This window comes from Ascidia mentula, chromosome 9, assembly GCF_947561715.1.
Source record: "Ascidia mentula chromosome 9, kaAscMent1.1, whole genome shotgun sequence".
NCBI lineage: Eukaryota > Metazoa > Chordata > Ascidiacea > Phlebobranchia > Ascidiidae > Ascidia > Ascidia mentula.
In genome coordinates this window covers 1,745,900-1,764,836 of record NC_138574.1, presented here as the reverse complement: position 1 = coordinate 1,764,836, position 18,937 = coordinate 1,745,900, and the positions used below count along the sequence as shown (strand labels likewise).

Below are 18,937 nucleotides of genomic sequence, written 5' to 3'. Positions count from 1 at the left end.
CATCTTGATGGGGAAAAGCATGAGTAAATATGTTGGTCGGTTAATAAACATCGTCAAAAAGCCGATACAAGCGTTTGGTCGCTCAGAAAATACAAAAATCATACACTGCCCTTTAAAAAATATATTCCAACAAGGAATTTATTACGGTTTTAGGTAAAAATATATCCACGTATAACACAACGTGTTATGTTAAAATTTAGACAATGCTTAAAATCAGAACGAACTGAATTTCGCTAAGTTGCAGCGAAGAATTCTTAAAACTCCGAAACACAAACTTTGAAACGGTTTCAAAACGATTGCAGCAGTCGCATTATATTTGTTACCCTAAGTTCAAGTTGCAGAGCTCCTCTGTTTCGTTAAAAATGACAAAAATTATATAGCACGCGCCTGCAACTGATCTGGGAGCAAAAAGGCAGACAGTTGCACGTAATCGTCGTAGTCATAATGTGGCTGGCTGTAACGCCGGGGCGGATGTAAGAATTATTTCCTGGGTTGTCGCTGCTCATCGAGTCTCCGTCCTGTGCAGTTTTCAGACAGCAACAAGAAACATTTGAAAAGGGAAGAATAAAAAAAAAAGAATGAAAGCCAGAATTCTTTCAATGAATTTGGTGCGCATTCTTTTGCATCTCGCCTATGATGTGCATTTTGTGAACGCTTTGAACTGCACATCTTTAAAGCCTAATTTGCCTGAACGGTCACCTACTTCCTGCAAGCACCGACTACGTTGAAAAGCAAAAGGCGTGTTTAGTGTTTAACACAGCACTCGGTTGCATCCAGACAAGGGTTTGCTACGGTACCAACCAACAAAAGCGAGCTACCTGCTGGTGTACACGTCGGAAGTTGCGTTCTGTCCGTTGGTAACAATAATCCGCCGGTCGTCTAACCTACATTACCCTGTGTTTGGGTGAATGACTCAGTGCAGCATTAGGGACGGGTGCAACGTTCCGATATCTATAGAATATATCGCAGCCCTGTGCTGAATAACATCACTCCTGTGCATTGTTGCAATTGAATTGTCCTGGAGCAGCTATTGAAACACATACGATTCTGAAACATGCGACGGTGCTGCATATTAATTTGGCTTTGATTGGCAGGCGCATTAGTATACGCCCAGACGCTAAACACGGATGATATAACTTTACACACGGCCCAAATCCTCAAAAAATTCACTTATAACCTTAGACAGGTCGAAGGAGTTGGCCTGCATAAACATGCACTATACGTGTGTATGAGCTTGCGTCAACCGCTTCTTGATTCTGATCTACAAACTGGCCACCCACAACCACCTTACGGTTGCTTTTATATCAGCAGAGAAACCAAATTGACCTGAGTATCCGTTTCGATTCCTCTCTCTTGTCTTCCAGTGCATCCCAAAAGCAGTGGGTGGACAAACCGATTTAAACCCTTTCTGATCAACAGAATTAACGGGGCTTGCGTACGTACCTGACCACATTAGTGCAAACCAATTTATAAGAAAGAAAGCCACATAATCAATGTAGCAACCTTTGACTGTGGTTAATTCGCCCAGCCAGAAAATCAGTGGTTAAACCACGGTTCACAGCATGTTTCTTCATCAACTGGGCGCTAGTGATGCAAATGCCGCGGGTTTCATTGTTCCGTTGATAACATATTGCAGTCTGCACAGACAAACCGGGTGTAGTCAAAAGCTGCTTTGGCGCGACAAAGGGAAAGGCTTTTCTGCGAAAGTGATAGACTGCCGGTTTTGGAAAACGCGACGTTTTTTTGTGAAACGAGAAATGCTTGCAACAAAAGCTGTTTCGGCACTTATCAAGCCGTTTGTCAACGCCAGTGCAAAAACCGCTTTTCCTGGCGATTTCCTTCCCGTATATCAGTTACATTATTCGAAACAAGTTTGGCTGGCGCATTTTCTGTTGATATGTTGCAAAAACATGTTTTGGGTTTTAAGCGGTTTCTATCGTGCTGAACAACTTGCACACATCATGCAATTGACGATAACAAGTCTGTGTTCCGCGTTTTCACTTCCCAGGCCAACCAACACCTGACACCTCAAATTTCCCTTTGTAAGTTCCTCCATTTGTTCACTTTTAAACCTGGCTTACGTTATATTCTCAGCGCATTCACGGTTACTCTGGCCAATATCCCTCCAAGCGCAAATATTTTGTCCTCGCACATTTAACATGCATGGAAACGAAAGGAAATGTTTTCAAAATCAGAAACTTGGTCGCCGCGTCAGTTTAAGTCAACAAAAAATGGCGTGGTCGATCAATGCTTGGCAGCACGTTACAATTAATGATAATTTCTCAGTAAAAAATGGCGGTGTTGTTTTAACGAATAAAATTACATCAAGGCATTTTTATGCGCCAGGGCTGCGCCTGTTCAGAAAATGATCACGGTGCTCAACAACCGGTGGTGTTAATGGCTTACAGAAACTCAATACTAACTCAACATTTTAATTTTCACCAAACTGAAAAGATAAAGAGACAATTCTAATGGCGTGCACTTTCATTGGGAATCCAAACAATATTTACAAGTCCTGTTAAATACGTAATATAATCATAATTTGTAAATGAACGTCAACATTACAACAGCAAAAGACCGAATATTGTCTACGCAACAAAATAAAATCACTGAAAGCATTAAGAGTTCACTGGTTAAACTTTAATGTCGTGGCTACGACCTGCATGCGTTTACCACGCTGGAACAGGCGACAGCGCCATTAAAACGCAACAAGCGTATTATGTTACTGGTGCGCGAGCAAAACGCAACTTGGCAATTTTCAACACTTGAAGTTTACAGCACTAAACGACCGGCTGTATCAAACACAGAAACATGGCATGATGAGCCGTTGGCAGCGACGTAAATAGCTGCCAAGAAAACTAAGCAAGTGGCCAAACGCCGGGGTCAAGGCATTTGTCCCCTCATTTTCCAGGGAATACAACTCATTTTGTCGTCACGCGTCTGCCAGGACACGGCTCTTAGGAAGTTATTTTAAAACTGTCTCCATATGCGCTGATACTTATCGCCGTTTAATGCTTTGCGTCCCACCAAAGTCCAGTTCCGATCACGGCTGGAGATGGTTGTCACGACATGCAAGGGTCAAACCTTTATTAACGAGGCTGGCACAAACTTCCACAATATTCGTGGCAAATTAACGGCGCGAAAGTATTCCAGCTCACTAACGTCGCCACAGGATTTCATATTGCAATTAGTACTATGAGCCTATCACGGCCTCTCTGGCAACACACGAGAGCTATTTTCGTACAATCGGGTCATATTTGCCAGGCATACAACAAGCTGTAACCGCAGTAGTTGGAACACCCCAGTGGTGAGAAACCAGGACACGCCTTCAAACCAACTGCTGCCTCTATGTACAAGGCTACGCACTGTTTTGTCTATATGTCTGCAGCCTGTGACGTCGCTTGTTTTCGCGAGGCCTGTAGGTATTCTTCGAATTCAAAGCTAGTTGCGAGAATCAATAATCCAGACAATCCAGAACCTGGCAACAACTTACACCTGCAAGCCACTGCAAGTCTACCATTGACTCACAACCGGTTCACAGCCATATGTACGCCCCCCCATCACAATACACTAACTTACCAGAAGCCTTTTCTGTTTACTATACGCGAACGTTAAAGCAGGGTGCACGCTTCTGAATCTGGTCACGCCGCTATCGGTGTAACAGGCGTACGATAAACACACAGCAAGCAGGCAGCCTCAGCCAAGCGGCGTCGAGATTCCGGTGTTTAACGTTGACACAAAAAGAAGGCCGACGCTCAGCGCACTTGGCTGAACTCATCTGGAGTACAGACGTGACAAAATGCGACCGTTAAACAGGGCGACAGCGACACTGAGGGTATGTATGTTTAATTGGGGTTGAATTAGCAAGTTGAATAATATTCGACGTTTTTTTTACCTGTGATCGGGTAAAGATCACGTGCGATAAATAAACAAAATAAATTTGTTGTTAAGTTATATCCTCCAATTATCTACAGATGGGAAAATTGTACCCCAAGTAATTCCGCCGCAATATGATTCGGAACATTGACCGGCAGGAAATTGGCTCTCTGCAATTGTGTCAGCTTTTCAAACACCTACAACATTCTCCAGCTAATTGTGGCGCGATACAACGCCCGGAGTACCTGACTCATAACCGACGAGCGATTTAATTGGCACACTTTCAAGCGAAAGGATTCGTATGAAATGCTATCACTCCGCCAGCGATAGATCATTAATTTTTCTTCGAAATACCCACGGTACTCTCGTCTCATAGGATTTAGGATTTGAATGTTTTGCTTGCTAAGCCAGTAATCCTCATAAAATAATGCTGTAATTAATAAACATGTATTTGCACACGTAGGAAAGATGTCTATTACAGCCATAAGGATAAGAACGCACAAATTCATGACAATTTCCATCTGCATAAAAAGGTTTTGAGTATTTGACGTTTTTCCCTAGTGGCCAAAAGAGTTCGCATTCCTTCAAAGTAGGTCAGTGTGACCTCCAGCTCAGACAAGTTGTGCCGAAAACAACTTACGTGAACTCGAATGCCGTTCCTGGCTTTCGCCGCGCCTCCACAACCAGACATTACTCATAACGGTTGGTGGGCGTAGTTGACATGAATTTATGCAACTGTTTCAGTCTGTGTGAACGACGTTCGAGGGCATCAGGTGCGTTCGCGCTCCGAGCATTGTACAAGAGAGGGGGCTACTCTTTCTTTAAACAAAGCTCGATCGTTGCGCCTCGGGTTCGTCGGCGGCCATTGCGACCGCCGAATAGAAATAATACAATGACCTACTTTTAGCAGAGGGGGTCAAGTCTGTTCAGTAAGGAGGGATGGAGCGTTGCGAGCGTGTAGTAGGCAAATGCTTCAGGAATTTGTGTGACTGGTTTGCAGCCCTATACTATCGATTGACCTATTTCGTTCTGTCTGATGCTCTGTGATTGCATTGTGTTTGACAACACGGTCATGCCACTCTAGGTATATTATTGTACTTATTTTTCAGGATAGGACTAAAATAACATTTTTGGAGTTGGATAATGTCTCGCTGTATTTTAATTAAACTATTGGCCAGTATTACTGTGTTTTAACAAGCACTAATACTTTGTATGTCGCTATACTGTTTTATCATTGCACCTGTTATTTTATACAAGGCGAAAAGAATAATTTACTATTTACACGTCAAAACAAATAGAAATCACACACAATACGGTAGCCATGTTGCGCAACTTTCTTGCATTTGCACATAATTCACACATACCTGATTATTCTTTACCTTCGATTGGTTGCAGATATACTAACAAACCTCTAACTTGGATAACAAACAAACAAAAAAACGTTGTGCAGCTGCTGTATGGTTTTAATGTATACGTCTATGCATAATAAAGTAATACAAATGCATTTAATATATTTTAAAAGCTCAAATTGCCGATAATTAGGCTAATTTTGCCCTAAATTTGTGAACCTATCAGTAATACACTTGTTTGCTTTTCTTCGTACCTTTCATACTAAGGTTGCTAACCGTTTTTTGAGAAAAAATAATGTATCTATCTGTGTAATTGGAAAAAGGCGCAGTGTTTTCGCTAAAGAAGGATTCCTAGAATAAGGAGTTGTTTACAACTAAAACGAAACGCACATCGAAATGCAGAAGCATATTGATAATGTTTACCAAGTAAATGTTGGATATAAGCGTTTCTACAAAAACATGCAACAATACACATTCAAAACCAGACGCTCTGAGAGTTCCGGTTAAATTGCTTGTAGACAATTTAAAACTGTGTTCACTCAGCATCTCGCCTGTAGTTTTCGTAGTGTAGTGGTTATCACGTTCGCCTCACACGCGAAAGGTCCCCGGTTCGAGCCCGGGCGGAAACACTCTTTTTTTCTCATTGCTTTTGACACTTTTGTATATTATTATTATTATTTTTTTTTCATTTTCATTGAACGAAAAATAATTATAAGATATGAATATAATATGATGTGCATGTGTGTTAGCAGATACGATATTGGGATTTTTGCGAATGTTTGTCATGGCTTTTATTATTTCTTATCCTTCAGTAAACTTCGTTTAGTGAAAATTGGTTTATTTTATGCCACACCAGGATCTCCAAGCCATCATTTTCCCTTAGGAAGAATGGAACGACACCGGACCACAACCAAGTTTATTAACTCATTGTCGCCCTCGTGCGATTACAGTTTTGTCCACCGTGTTGGCGGCCATCAATTTTGACGGAATATAAAATAGAATTATGCACTTTTCCCAAACCGCAGAGTCGGTCTAAATTCGAGATTTCAAAAAAAAATGCGCGCGAGCACCAAATCGAGCACTTTTCCTTGACAGTTCAAAGCGAATAAAAGGCGAAACAGTTTGGGGGGGAATAAATCAACAGAGACACGCGCAAGCTAAACGCGCGGCTATATAACACCACAAAACATTTGCGCGTGTTCGTGACAGTTGGGTTTACGTCGGTCTTATACTGTATAGTTGGAACAGTGCTTGAAAGCGGGCATGTTAAAGCTGTTACATCAATATGGCGAATGGTTCACGATCACAATACCTATAACCAACGTAATAGTAAACCCAAATCGGGCGTGTCTAAGGGATACGAGCAAAAAGTGGTAAAAACGGTTCGTATGTAAAATGTAAAGCTTGAGATCGCAGGTGGTAAAGTTTACGAGCAAAAAGTGGTAAAGCTTGAGATTTGAAAATGTAAAATTTGAGATCACAGGCGCTCAAACAATAGAACTACGGGCACTCACCAATTTTGTACAATCAGTTCGCGCAGAAATCATCGCAACGGTCAGCCAAAAAAATTCGAGATATTCGAACACAATTAAACAACACTTGCAACTACATTGATTTTGGCAAGGCAACAAATCAAAAGATTGGTTCAATTACCAAACTCCTACTTCATGGATGTACACTGTCCAGCAGGTTGCTATAAGATCACAACCGTCTTTAGTCACGCACTAACTGTTGTTTTGTGTGTTGGATGTTCTACTGTTCTGTGCAAACCAACCTGAGGAAGGGCAAGACTTACAGAAGTTTGATCTTTCAGAAGAAATCAGCACTAACCTCACTAAATAAGTTTGTGTGTGGATCAAATGCCGAATAATCGACCTAAAACACCGACGATCGAGCCAAAATGTGGACTACCGATCGAGGAAAAGTGCTTGATTTGGTGCTCGCGCACCAGTTGCTAATTTCCCATATCAGTCCCCAAATCCAGCAATTATTCAACTCAATTAAGAGAGCGTTCGAATCGCCATTAACCAAGTCTGACAAAGACGCCAAGTGGCGCTATTGCGACTTAACATTTTTGTTTCGCCGAGCGAAATCAAACACCACCACCACGCTCCATATAGTAGGCCTGGATCGATTCTGCGTGCACGTTTCCGTCTAAGAGCTTCAGGAACAAGCACAAGACCTCTAGTCTCAAGCAAATCTGCTATCTCCTGGCCAACAACTAACACCATCTTCTCATGATAGCCAGGGGTCGACTCTGCGTCCACTGCCTGGTTTTCTCCAAAAACCTGTGGGCTTCTTCAGCAAATCTAATCGCCAAAAATCGGGGCTCACAAGGGCCCCAGGTGGCGCTGTTGCGTCATCACTTTATCGTTTTGCCGAGCGAAATCAAACACCATCACAACGCTCCTCATAGGAGATCTGGATCGATTCTGCGTACACGTATCCCTTGCAGGGCTTGGAAAAACAAGCATAACACCTCTAATCTCAGGCAAATCAGCCACCTCCTGCCAGCAGCCAATAGGTAACACCATCTTCTCATGATGGCCCAGGATCGACTCTGCGTTCACTACCTGGTTTGCGACAAAAACCTGCGAGGGTCTTCAGCAAATCTGTTTGCGAATCCACTCCCAACAAACATTTAACCCGCGTCCGATGCGACAGAAAACGGGTAAGCGACATACGCATCATTGGGGCCGGATCAACCCAAAGTTTTCCACGGGCATTCAGTGCCCTAATTTGCGTCATTCCTTACGTGCGCAACCGAGCTCCTACAGCGGTACGACTTGCCCCTTACAGCACTGGATGAACAGGTCTGCGTGCACGCTTTGACAAACGTTATTTTTCGCGAAGCAATTGCATGGCGGTAGACGCAGAATCGATTCTGCCCTACTATGAGAGACAGCGCTCGTGCGTTGTGAAGATTTATATCCGATTCAGAGCTAATACTAACCATGGTACGTACGAGCTATACGTGCCTATACGAGATTTGACCGCAACGTTGTGAAGTATTTGAGCTTCCTCGCTTAAAGTTGAATTGTTGGTGGCAGGGAACTCGTTAAGGTTTTTGGCAGGAGGTGTCAGAAAACTGAAACTCTGAGGTTTCGTGGTAGAGTAGCAAATATTGAGGTTGATTATAATGTTGAGCGAAACGAGCTGGGACGAAAATGTGAAAGCGTTGGAGAACAAGAGGTGGATTATGCGCAAGCTGAGGTAAGTCTATAACCGTTATCGAGTATGTTAGAGACCATCGCGCGATGGAACGGTAGTGTAGTTCTTTGTGGGTATGTGCGTGCGTGTGTGTTTGATATGTGACAATAGATGCAAAGCTGCCACTGTAAACGGCGGAAAGGTTGGTGACACTGGAAGGGACTCTGGACTCTGGACTCTGGACTCTGGACTCTGGACACTCTGGACACTCTGGAGACTCGAGTGTCCAGAGTGTCCAGAGTGTCCAGAGTGTCCAGAGTGTCCAGAGTGTCCAGAGTGTCCAGAGTGTCCAGAGTGTCCAGAGTGTCCAGAGTGTCCAGAGTGTCCAGAGTGTCCAGAGTGTCCAGAGTAATTTGCGTTATTCCTATGTGCGCAACCGAGCTACTGCAGCGGTACGACTTGCCCCTTACAGCACTGGATGAACGGGTCTGCGTGCACGCTTTGACAAACGTTATTTTTCGCGAAGCAATTGCGTGGCGGTAGACGCAGAATCGATTCTGCCCTACTATGAGAGACAGCGCTCGTGCGTTGTGAGGGTTTGTATCCGACTCAGAGCTAATACTAACTATGGTACGTACGAGCTATACGTGCCTATACGAGATTTGACCGCAACGTTGTGAAGTATTTGAGCTTCCTCACTTAAAGTTGAATGGTTGGTGGCAGGGAACTCGTTAAGGTTTTTGGCAGGAGGTGTCAGAAAACTGAAACTCTGAGGTTTCGTGGTAAAGTAGCAAATATTGAGGTTGAGCGAAACGAGCTGGGACGAAAATGTGAAAGCATTGCAGAACAAGAGCTGGATTATGCGCAAGCCGAGGTAAGTCTATAACCGTTATCGAGTATGTTAGAGACCATCGCGCGATGGAACGATAGTGTAGTTCTTTGTGGGTATGTGCGTGTGTGTTTGATATGTGACAATAGATGCAAAACTACCACTGTAAACGGCGGAATAGTTGGTGACGCAGGAAGCGACTCTGCACACTTGGGTGGTGTTCAGAGTTGCTTTTTTTTCATAAATTTTTTTTGAAAAAAAAGGAAAAATATATTTTCAAAATACGCCCAAAACGTAAACGCAGAGTCGACCAAGTTCCCTTTTTTCACCATTTCAGGGGCGTTTTTTCGGTTACGTACACACAGAGTTGCTCATAATTTGCGATTTTTCTTCTTTGAAAACGCAGAGTCGGTCCAAATTCAAGATTTTTAGATGAAAAGGCGCGCGAGCACCAAATCGAGCACTTTTCCTCGATCAGATGCCCACATCAAGGCTCGAACGACGGATCAAAAGCCGAATAATCGACCTAAAACCCGACGATCGAGCCAAGATGTGGACAACCAACCGATCGAGGAAAAGTGCTTGATTTGGCGCTCGCGCACCATTTGCTAATATCCCATATCAGTCCCCAAATCCAGCAATTATTCAACTCAATTAAGAGGGCGTTCGAATCGCCATTAACCAATTCTGACAAAGACGCCAGGTGGCGCTATTGCGACTTAACATTTTTGCTTCGCCGAGCGAAATCAAACACCACCACCACGCTCCATATGGTAGGCCTGGATCGATTCTGCGTGCACGTTTCTGTCTGAGAGCTTTAGGAACAAGCACAAGACCTCTACTCTCACGCAAATCTGCTATCTCCCAAATGGCCAACAACTAACACCATCTTCTCATGATGGCCAGGGATCGACTCTGCGTCCACTACCTGGTTTTCTCCAAAAACCTGTGGGTTTCTTCAGCAAATCTAATCGCCAAAAATCGGGGCTCACAAGGGCGCCAAGTGGCGCTGTTGCAACATCACTTCATCGTTTCGCCGAGCGAAATCAAACACCATCACAACGCTCCTCATAGGAGATCTGGATCAATTCTGCGTACACGTATCCCTTGCAGGGCTTGGAAAAACAAGCATAACACCTCCAATATCAGGCAAATCAGCCACCTCCTGCCAGCAGCCAATAGGTAACACCATCTTCTCATGATGGCCCAGGATCGACTCTGCGTTCACTGCCTGGTTTGCGACACAAACCTGCGGGTGTCTTCAGCAAATCTGTTTGCGAATCCACTCCCAACAAATATTTAACCCGCGTCCGATGCCACAGAAAACGGGTAAGCGACATACGCATCAACCGGAAGTTTTCCATGGGCATTCAGTGCCCTAATTTGCGCCATTCCTATGTGCGCAACCGAGCTCTTAAAGCGGTACGACTTGCCCCTTACAGCACTGGATGAACGAGTCTGCGTGCACGCTTTGACAAACGTTATTTTTCGCAAAGAAATTGCGTGGCGGTAGACGCAGAATCGATTCTGCCCTACTATGAGAGACAGCGCTCGTGCGTTGTGAAGGTTTAGATCCGATTCAGAGCTAATACTAACCATGGTACGTACGAGCTATACGTGCCTATACGAGATTTGACCGCAACGTTGTGAAGTATTTGAGCTTCCTCACTTAAAGTTGAATGGTTGGTGGCAGGTAACTCGTTAAGGTTTTTGGCAGGAAGTGTCCGAGAACTGAAACTTTGAGGTTTCGTGGTAAAGTAGCAAATATTGAGGTTGATTTTAATGTTTAGCGAAACGAGCTGGGACGAAAATGTGAAAGCATTGGAGAACAAGAGCTGGATTATGCGCAAGCCGAGGTAAGTCTATAACCGTTATCGAGTATGTTAGAGACCATCGCGCGATGGAACGGTAGTGTTGTTCTTTGTGGGTATGTGCGTGCGTGTGTGTTTGATATGTGACAATAGAGGCAAAACTGCCACTGTAAACGGCGGAAAGGTTGGTGACGCTGGAAGCGACTCTGGACACTTGGGTGTGTTCAGAGTTGCTTTTTTTTGCTGATTTTTTTTTTGAAAAGCAAAAAAAAAATTTTCAAAATACGCCCAAAACGTAAACGCAGAGTCGTCCAAATTCCCTTTTTTCACCATTTCAGGGGCGTTTTTCGGGTTACGTACACACAGAGTTGCTCATAATTTGCGATTTTTCTTGTTTGAAAACGCAGAGTCGGTCGAAATTCGAGATTTTTAGAAGAAAAGGCGCGCGAGCACCAAATCGAGCACTTTCCCTCGATCGGGTGCCCACATCAAGGTTCGAACGACGGATCAAAAGCCGAATAATCGACCTAAAACCCGACGATCGAGCCAAAATGTTGGACAACCGATCAAGGAAAAGTGCTTGATTTGGTGCTCGCGCACCATTTGCTAATCAGTCCCCAAATCCAGCAATTATTCAACTCAATTAAAAGGGCGTTCGAATCACCATCAACCAAGTCTGACAAAGACGCCAAGTGGCGCTATTGCGACTTAACTTTTTTGTTCCTCCGAGCGAAATCAAACACCATCACCACGCTCCTTATGGTAGGCCGGGATCGATTCTGCGTTCACGTTTCAGTCTAAGAGCTTCAGGAACAAGCACAAGACCTCTAGTCTCACGCAAATCTGCTATCTCCCAAATGGCCAACAACTAACACCATCTTCTCATGATGGCCAGGGATCGACTCTGCGTCCACTGACAAAAAAACCTGTGGGCTTCTTCAGCAAATCTAATCATCAAAAATCGGGGCTCACAAGGGCCCCAGGCGGCGCTGTTGCGTCATCACTTTATCGTTTTGCCGAGCGAAATCAAACACCATCACAACGCTCCTCATAGGAGATCTGGATCGATTCTGCGTACACGTATCCCTTGCAGGGCTTGGACAAACAAGCATAACACCTCTAATCTCAGGCAAATCAGCCACCTCCTGCCAGCAGCCAATAGGTAACACCATCTTCTCATGATGGCCCAGGTTCGACTCTGCGTTCACTGCCTGGTTTGCGACAAAAACCTGCGGGTGTCTTCAGCAAATCTGTTTGCGAATCCACTACCAACAAACATTTAACCCGCGTCCGATGCGACAGAAAACGAGTAAGCGACATACGCATCATTGGCGCAGGATCATCCCAAAGTTTTCCACGGGCATTCAGTGCCCTAATTTGCGTCATTCCTATGTGCGCAACCGAGCTCCTACAGCGGTACGACTTGCCCCCTTACATCACTGGATGAACGGGTCTGCGTGCACGCTTTGACAAACGTTATTTTTCGCGAAGCAATTGCGTGGCGGTAGACGCAGAATCGATTCTGCCCTACTATGAGAGACAGCGCTCGTGCGTTGTGAGGATTTATATCCGATTCAGAGCTAATACTAACCATGGTACGTACGAGCTATACGTGCCTATACGAGATTTGACCGCAACGTTGTGAAGTATTTGAGCTTCCTCATTTAAAGTTGAATGGTTGGTGGCAGGGAACTCCTTAATGTTTGGCAGGAGGTGTCAGAAAACTGAAACTCGAGGTTTCGTGGTAAAGTAGCAAATATTGAGGTTGATTTTAATGTTGAGCGAAACGAGCTGGGACGAAAATGTGAAAGCATTGGAGAACAAGAGCTGGATTATGCGCAGGCCGAGGTAAGTCTATAACCGTTATCGAGTATGTTAGAGACCATCACGCGATGGAACGATAGTGTTGTTCTTTGTGGGTATGTGCGTGCATGTGTGTTTGATGTGTGACAATAGATGCAAAACTGCCACTGTAAACGGCGGAATGGTTGGTGACGCTGGAAGCGACTCTGGACACTTGGGTGGTGTCCAGAGTTGCTTTTTTTTCCTAATTATTTTTTTTAAAAAGCAAAAAAAAAAATTTTCAACATACGCCCAAAACGTAAACGCAGAGTCGACCAAATTCACTTTTTTCACCATTTCCGGGTACTTTTTTCGGTTACGTGCACACAGAGTTGCTCATAATTTGCGATTTTCCTGCTTTGAAAACGCAGAGTCGGTGCAAATTCGAGATTTTTAGAAGGAAAGGCGCGCGAGCACCAAATCGAACACTTTTCCTCGATCGGATGCCCACATCAAGGCTCGAACGACGGATCAAAAGCCGAATAATCGACCTAAAATCCGACGATCGAGCCAAAATGTGGACAACCGATGGAGGAAAAGTGCTGGATTTGGTGCTCACGCGCCATTTGCTAATTTCTCATAACAGTCCCCAAATCCAGCAAATATTCAACTCAATTAAGAGAGCGTTCGAATCGCCATTAACCAAGTCTGACAAAGAAGCCCATTGGCGCTATTGCAACGTAACATTTTTGTTTCGCCGAGCGAAATCAAACACCACCACCACGCTCTATATAGTAGGCCTGGATCGATTCTGCGTGCACGTTTCCGTCTAAGAGCTTCAGGAACAAGCACAAGACCTCTAGTCTCACGCAAATCTGCTATCTCCCAAATGGCCAACAACTAACACCATCTTCTCATGATGGCCCAGGATCGACTCTGCGTTCACTGCCTGGTTTGCGACAAAAACTTGCGGGTGTCTTCAGCAAATCTGTTTGCGAATCCACTCCCAACAAACATTTAACTCGCGTCCGATGCGACAGAAAACGGGTAAGCGACATACACATCATTGGCGCAGGATCAACCCAAAGTTTTCCATGGGCATTCAGTGCCCAAATTTGCGTCATTCCTATGTGCGCAACCGACCTACTACAGCGGTACGACTTGCCCCCTTACAGCACTGGATGAACTTGTCTGCGTGCACGCTTTGACAAACGTTATTTTTCGCGAAGCAATTGCGTGGCGGTAGACGCAGAATCGATTCTGCCCTACTATAAGAGACAGCGCTCATGCGTTGTGAAGATTTATATCCGATTCAGAGCTAATACTAACCATGGTACGTACGAGCTATACGTGCATATACGAGATTTGACCGCAACGTTGTGAAGTATTTGAGCTTCTTCACTTAAAGTTGAATGGTTGGTGGCAGGGAACTCGTTAAGGTTTTTGGCAAGAGGTGTCAGAAAACTGAAACTCTGAGGTTTCGTGGTAAAGTAGCAAATATTGAGGTTGATTTTAATGTTGAGCGAAACGAGCTGGGACGAAAATGTGAAAGCATTGCAGAACAATGGCTGGATTATGCGCAAGCCGAGGTAAGTCTATAACCGTTATCGAGTATGTTAGAGACCATCGCACGATGGAACGGTAGTGTTGTTCTTTGTGGGTATGTGTGTGTGTTTGATGTATGACAATAGAGCCAAAAACTTTCACTGTAAACGGCGGAATGGTTGGTGACGCAGGAAGCAACTCTGGACACTTGGTTGGTGTTTAGAGTTGCTTTTTTTTCCTAATTTTTTTTGAAAAAAAAGGAAAAAAAAAATTTTCAAAATACGCCCAAAACGTAAACGCAGAGTCGACCAAATTCACTTTTTTCACAATTTCAGGATACTTTTTTCGGTTACGTGCACACAGAGTTGCTCAGAATTTGCGATTTTCCTTCTTTGAAAACGCAGAGTCGCTCCAAATTTGAGATTTTTAGAGCACTTTTCCTCGATCGGATGCCCACATCAAGGCTCGAACGACGGATCAAAAGCCGAATAATCGACCTAAAACCCGACGATCGAGCCAAAATGTGGACAACCGATCGAGGAAAAGTGCTCGATTTGGTGCTCGCGCACCATTTGCTAATTTCCCATATCAGTCCCCAAATCTAGCAATTATTCAACTCAATTAAGAGGGCGTTCGATTCGCCTTTAACCAAGTCTGACAAAGACGCCAATTGTCCCTATTGCGACTTAACTTTTTTGTTTCGCCGAGCGAAATCAAACACCATCACCACGCTCCATATAGTAGGCCTGGATCGATTCTGCGTGCACGTTTCCGTCTAAGAGCTTCAGGAACAAGCACAAGACCTATAGTCTCACGCAAATCTGCTATCTCCTGGCCAACAACTAACACCATCTTCTCATGATGGCCAGGGATCGACTCTGCGTCCACTGCCTGGTTTGCGACAAAAACTTGCGGGTGTCTTCAGCAAATCTGTTTGCGAATCCACTCTCAACAAACATTTAACCCGCGTCCGATGCGACAGAAAACGGGTAAGCGACATACGCATCATTGGCGCAGGATCAACCCAAAGTTTTCCACGGGCATTCAGTGCCCTAATTTGCGTCAATCCTATGTGCACAACCGACCTACTACAGCGGTACGACTTGCCCCTTACAGCACTGGATGAACGGGTCTGCGTGCACGCGTTGACAAATGTTATTTTTCGCGAGGCAATTGCCTGGCGGTAGACGCAGAATCGATTCTGCCCTACTATGAGAGACAGCGCTCGTGCGTTGTGAGGGTTTGTATCCGACTCAGAGCTAATACTAACCATGGTACGTACGAGCTATACGTGCCTATACGAGATTTGACCGCAACGTTGTGAAGTATTTGAGCTTCCTCACTTAAAGTTGAATGGTTGTGGGCAAGGAACTCGTTAAGGTTTTTGGCAGGAGGTGTCAGAAAACTGAAACTCTGAGGTTTCGTGGTAAAGTAGCAAATATTGAGGTTGATTTTAATGTTGAGCGAAACGAGCTGGGACGAAAATGTGAAAGCATTGGAGAACAAGAGCTGGATTATGCGCAAGCCGTGGTAAGTCTATAACCGTTATCGAATATGTTAGAGACCATCGCGCGATGGAACGGTAGTGTAGTTCCTTGTGGGTATGTGCGAGTGTGTGTGTTTGATATGTGACAATAGATGCAAAACTGCCACTGTAAACGGCGGAATGGTTGGTGACGCAGGAAGCGACTCTGGACACTTGGGTGGTGTTCAGAGTTGCTTTTTTTCCTAATTTTTTTTTGAAAAAAGGAAAAAAAAACTTTTCAAAATACGCCCAAAACGTAAACGCAGAGTCGACCAAATTCCCCTTTTTCACAATTTTAGGGTCGTTTTTTCGGTTACGTGCAGACAGAGTTGCTCATAATTTGCGATTTTCCTTCTTTGAAAACGCAGAGTCGGTCCAAATTCGAGATTTTTAGAAGAAAAGACACGCGAGCACCAAATCGAGCACTTTTCCTCGATCAGATGCCCACATCAAGGCTCGAACGACGGATCAAAAGCCGAATAATCGACCTAAAACCCGACGATTGAGCCAAAATGTGGACAACCGATCGAGGAAAAGTGCTCGATTTGGTGCTCGCGCACCATTTGCTAATTTTCCATATCAGTCCCCAAATCCGGCAATTATTCAACTCAATTAAGAGGGCGTTCGAATCGCCATTAACCAAGTCTGACAAAGACGCCAAGTGGCCCTATTGCGACTTAACATTTTTGTTTCGCCGAGCGAAATCAAACATCATCACCACGCTCCATATAGTAGGCCTGGATCGATTCTGCGTGCACGTTTCCGTCTAAGAGCTTCAGGAACAAGCACAAGACCTCTAGTCTCACGCAAATCTGCTATCTCCCAAATGGCCAACAACTAACACCATCTTCTCATGATGGCCAGGGATCGACTCCGCGTCCACTGCCTAGTTTTCTACAAAACCTGTGAGCTTCTTCAGCAAATCTAATCGCCAAAAATCGGGGCTCACAAGGGCGCCAGGTGGCGCTGTTGCGTCATTACTTTATCGTTTTGCCGAGCGAAATCAAACACCATCACAACGCTCCTCATAGGAGACCTGGATCGATTCTGCGTACACGTATCCCTTGCAGGGCTTGGAAAAACAAGCATAACACCTCTAATCTCAAGCAAATCAGCCACCTCCTGCCAGCAGCCAATAGGTAACACCATCTTCTCATGATGGCCCATGATCGACTCTGCGTTCACTTTCTGGTTTGCTACAAAAACCTGCGGGTGTCTTCAGCAAATCTGTTTGCGAATCCACTTCCAACAAACATTTAACCCGCGTCCGATGCGACAGAAAACGGGTAAGCGACATACGCATCATTGGCGCAGGATCAACCCAAAGTTTTCCAGGAGCATTCAGTGCCCTAATTTGCGTCATTCCTATGAGTGCAAACGACCTACTGCAGCGGTACGACTTGCCCCCTTACAGCACTGGATGAACGGTTCTGCGTGCACGCTTTGACAAACGTTATTTTTCGCGAAGCAATTGCGTGGCGGTAGACGCAGAATCGATTCTGCCCTACTATGAGAGACAGCGCTCGTGCGTTGTGAGGGTTTGTATCCGACTCAGAGCTAATACTAACCATGGTACGTACGAGCTATACGTGCCTATGCGAGATTTGACCGCAACGTTGTGAAGTATTTGAGCTTCCTCACTTAAAGTTGAATTGTTCGTGGCAGGGAACTCGTTAAGGTTTTTGGCAGGAGGTGTCAGAAAACTGAAACTGAGGTTTCGTGGTAAAGTAGCAAATATTGAGGTTGATTTTAATGTTGAGCGAAACGAGCTGGGACGAAAATGTGAAAGCATTGGAGAACAAGAGCTGGATTATGCGCAAGCCGAGGTAAGTCTATTAACGTTATCGAGTATGTTAGAGACAATCGCGCGATGGAACGATAGTGTAGTTTTTTGTGGGTATGTGCGTGCGTGTGTGTTAGATATGTGACAATAGATGCAAAGATGCCACTGTAAACGCCGGAAAGGTTGGTGACGCAGGGAGCGACTCTGGACACTTGGGTGGTGTTCGGAGTTGCTTTTTTTTCCTAATTTTTTTTTTCAAAAAGGCAAAAAAATAATTTTCAAAATACGCCCAAAACGTAAGCGCAGAGTCGGTCCAAATTGGAGATTTTGAGAAGAAAAGGCGCGCGAGCACCAAATCGAGCACTTTTCCTCGATCGGATGCCCACATCAAGGCTCGAACGACGGATCAAAAACCGAATAATCGACCTAAAACCCGACGATCGAGCCAAAATGTGGACAACCGATCAAGGAAAAGTTCTTGATTTGGTGCTCGCGCACCATTTGCTAATTTCCCATATCAGTCCCTAAATCCAGCAATTGTTCAACTCAATTAAGAGGGCGTTCGAATCGCCATTAACCAAGTCTGACAAAGACGCCAAGTGGCGCTATTTCGACTTAACATTTTTGTTTCGCCGAGCGAAATCAAACACTATCACCACGCTCCATATAGTAGGCCTGGATCGATTCTGCGTGCACGTTTCCGTCTAAGAGCTTCAGGAACAAGCACAAGACCTATAGTCTCACGCAAATCTGCTATCTCCTGGCCAACAACTAACACCATCTTCTCATGATGGCCAAGGATCGACTCTGCGTCCACTGCCTGGTTTTCTCCAAAAACCTGTGGGCTTCAGCAAATTTAATCGCCAAAAATCGGGGCTCCCACAAGGGCGCCAGGTGGTGCTGTTGCGTCATCACTTTATCGTTTTGCCGAGCGAAATCAAACACCATCACAACGCTCCTCATAGGAGATCTGGATCGATTCTGCGTACACGTATCCCTTGCAGGGCTTGGAAAAACAAGCATAACACCTCTAATCTCAGGCAAATCAGCCACCTCCTGCCAGCAGCCGATAGGTAACACCATCTTCTCATGATGGCCAAGGATCGACTCTGCGTTCACTACCTGGTTTGCGACAAAAACCTGCGAGGGTCTTCAGCAAATCTGTTTGCGAATCCACTCCCAACAAACATTTAACCCGCCTCCGATGGGACTGAAAACGGGAAAGCGACATACGCATCATTTCCGCAGGATCAACCCAAAGTTTTCCACGGCATTCAGTGCCCTAAT

General features: G+C 44.8%; 1 non-coding gene across 1 annotated transcript; it reads left to right on the top strand.

The window, feature by feature from the left end:
- The first annotated feature begins 5,781 nt into the window (after positions 1-5,781).
- Positions 5,782-5,854, top strand: Trnav-cac (transfer RNA valine (anticodon CAC)). Its single transcript has one exon. It is a non-coding gene; the product is annotated as a tRNA-Val (tRNA).
- The last annotated feature ends 13,083 nt before the right edge of the window (positions 5,855-18,937 follow it).